The sequence below is a fragment of the Strongylocentrotus purpuratus genome, unplaced genomic scaffold (genome assembly GCF_000002235.5).
Source record: "Strongylocentrotus purpuratus isolate Spur 01 unplaced genomic scaffold, Spur_5.0 spur5_contig_867, whole genome shotgun sequence".
Classification (NCBI taxonomy): domain Eukaryota; kingdom Metazoa; phylum Echinodermata; class Echinoidea; order Camarodonta; family Strongylocentrotidae; genus Strongylocentrotus; species Strongylocentrotus purpuratus.
In genome coordinates this window covers 1,980,421-1,983,649 of record NW_022145576.1, presented here as the reverse complement: position 1 = coordinate 1,983,649, position 3,229 = coordinate 1,980,421, and positions in this window count along the sequence as shown.

Sequence of the window (3,229 nt, the reverse complement as noted above, 5' to 3'; positions counted from 1 at the left end):
TCAGCAATATATGCTAGAAGAAGCCAGATCTGAAGCCCCAACTGAGAAAAGAAAGATAGTAAGATCAGAAGAGGACAAAGAAATAAAGGAACTAGATCAAAGTAGAAAGGAAATGCGATTGAAAGAATCCAAGACAACAACAGAAATAGTGGAGTGTGCAGAAATAGTGAAATTGGTGAAAAAGAAACGACGTCGAAGGAAAAGACGAAAACATTCTAAAGTCATTTTAGAAACTCTAGAAAGCGGAAGGGGACCGAAAACAATACAAAAGATGGAATGCAAAAAGTCAAGAAAGAGCAAATTGAATTAAATAGATGGGAATATAACTTCTGAGAGATCGGAGCTACTAGAAGTATGCGCTGATTTCTACCAGGAACTTTATGGTTCAACGAAAAAAAAACAGAAGGATCATAGAGATATCTCATCCAGAAACTCAAACATACCGCCAGTACTACAAAGAGAAGTTGAGAAAGCTGTAAACAGTATGAAGGACAACAAGGCACTGGGAAATGACGAAATAACAAGTGATATTATCAAACAAGGAGGGGAGGAGACAATATACAGTTACTGACACTGTTCAACCAGATATTGGAAAAGCAACAGATTCCAACCACTTGGAAAGAGGCAAAGATAATTCTTTTATACAAGAAAGGTGACAAAGCTGATGTAAAAAAAAGCTATCGCCCAATCAGCCTTCTACTCATCTGTACAAGATTTTCACCAAAGTAATCCAAAATAGAATCAAAGATATATTGGACACAAATCAACCCAGAGAACAAGCAGGATTTAGAGCTGGATTCTCAACAACAGACCACCTACAATCTATAAATCAACTCATTGAGAAGGCAAATGAGTACCAACTTCAACTATGCCTCGGATTTGTGGACTTCCAGAAGGCGTTCGATTCCATCGAACACACAGACATGTTTGAGGCCCTACGAAAGATTAACATTGAAGAAGGGTATGTGATAATGTGAGCATCCTGGAAGATATTTACACCAACGCAGTAGCCAGAATTCACATTGATAATGATGTATCAAGGGAGGTCAAGATTCAGAGAGGAGTCCGACAAGGAGACACATTATCTCCAAAGATATTCACAGCCACTATAGAGGAAGTATTTAAAAAGTCGCATTTAAATGGAGGAGTAAACATTGATAGAGAAACACTTACTGATCTCCGTTTCGCTGATGATGTGGCCTTGATCTCAACATCAATCAAAGACTTGGAAGACCAGCTGACAAGTCCCAACAGGGAGAGCAAACTTATTGGCTTAACTATGCACAAAGATAAAACTAAATATATGACTAACTATGACACAGATGAAAACATCGAGATAGAAGGTCGAACGCTAGAGAGAGTGAGCAGTGACAAGTATCTGGGACAAAATTGAAAAATGGAAGACACCACAAAAGAAGTTATGATGATAGTAAAAGCAGGATGGATGAACTTTGGAAGATGCAAAGACATGTTGACCGATAAAAACATACCCATGTCACTAAGAAGAAGAATGTTCAACCAATGCATTCTAACAACTATGACATATGGATCAGAAACATGGTCATTCAATTTCAATTTTTCAATTTCATTTATTTCCACAGATTCATAAAAGACAGTATAAATTACAACCAAATATGAAAGCATTACAACAAAAGATGAACCTGCAGAGGGGGTGATCAAAAACCACAGAGGTTTATCGGGGATCATCCCCTGCTTAAAATTACAATATCAAAATACAATAGTGTTTTTTTTTAATTAAACAATAACACATACAAAAACATATATAGATATTACATGCAAATCTATGTGTGGGGTGAGTAGTAGTGGGTTGGTGGTACCAAGAAATACATTGACAAAGGATCTGGAACAGAAGCTTGTGACTACTCAACGAGCTATGGAGAGAAAGATGTCGCATTTATCTCTGCGAGACAAAATCAATCACAAAGCCATACGCCAGAAAACAAAGGTTAAAGACATCATGGAGAAAGTCAGAGAATCAAAGTGGAGATGGGCTGGGCATATAGCAAGACTTCAGGACAATAGATGGACAAATCGTTTAACCCATTCCATACTGGAACCGGGTAGTTCCTGTACTAAGCCTATGGGAATGTGAGAATCAAGCAGTCAATGGGTTAACAGAATGGCAACCAAGGATGGGAGAGAGAAGGTTCAAGGTTCAAGGTTCAAGGTTCATTTAATTTCTTTCTTTCTCAACATTTTTACATATAATAATAGAACAAAAAACAGCATAAGAAAAAACAATTTTAAGTCGATAAATAATCCAAATGAAAGAAAGTGGAGACCTTAGAAAAGCTGGGCTTGTAAGAGCAAGGTCCCCATATAACATAATCCATCAATGTTTCACTTTTAAAAATGTTTCAAAGTTATCAAAACTACACATGATTAAATATGGGGGAAATATTTACAAAAGGGATAGCTTGAAATTTGAAAAGGAGGGGATGAAAGTATATACAAAGGGATCGAGAGGAAAAAAGCAAACTGGAACGTGAAAAAACAACAAAACAAAGAAAAACAGAGAAAGAAGAAAGTTATATGTATAGGGGAAAATGGTATTTGGTGTAAAGAAAAAGAAAAATAGAAGAGAGGATGGGGGAGGAGAGAGAATGTGAAATGCTGACATTTATATTGAAGAGGAAGGCAGAAGAGAAGATGGAGAGATGATATAACATCATACATGGGAACGGACTAGGATAGCTAGAGACAGAAGAGAATGGAATTCATGAGGAGGGCTTTGTCCAACGTCTGGATGAACTATAGCCTGATAGATATATAGCTAGATTTCGCTTTATTCAACTCATTTCCATCTATGTTTTAAAAAAACATTGATACAATATATTCAATAACGAACACCTATGCAAATCTGTATAGAATGAATACATTGCAATAGAGTGTGATCTAACTAAATTTGGCACAGCTGCATGTTCAAAAATCCTACATGGATTTTTTTTTTTTTTTTAAGACAGCTTCCTTTAAAATTAAGACTTGGTACATAAAGATGGTGGAGGCAGTAAATTAATATGAGAATAATTTGCATCTTGTACCAACACAAACTAAAAATACTATTAGAAAGGACAGCTGAAGGAAAGTGAAGGAAAGCAAAGGAAAAACAAGTTTTATCGGTGAAATAAAAAATAATTTAAACTATTGAAATGAATTGCCGGACATCAGTCCAAAATATATCTATTTTTTTCTGACGATGAAGATCACT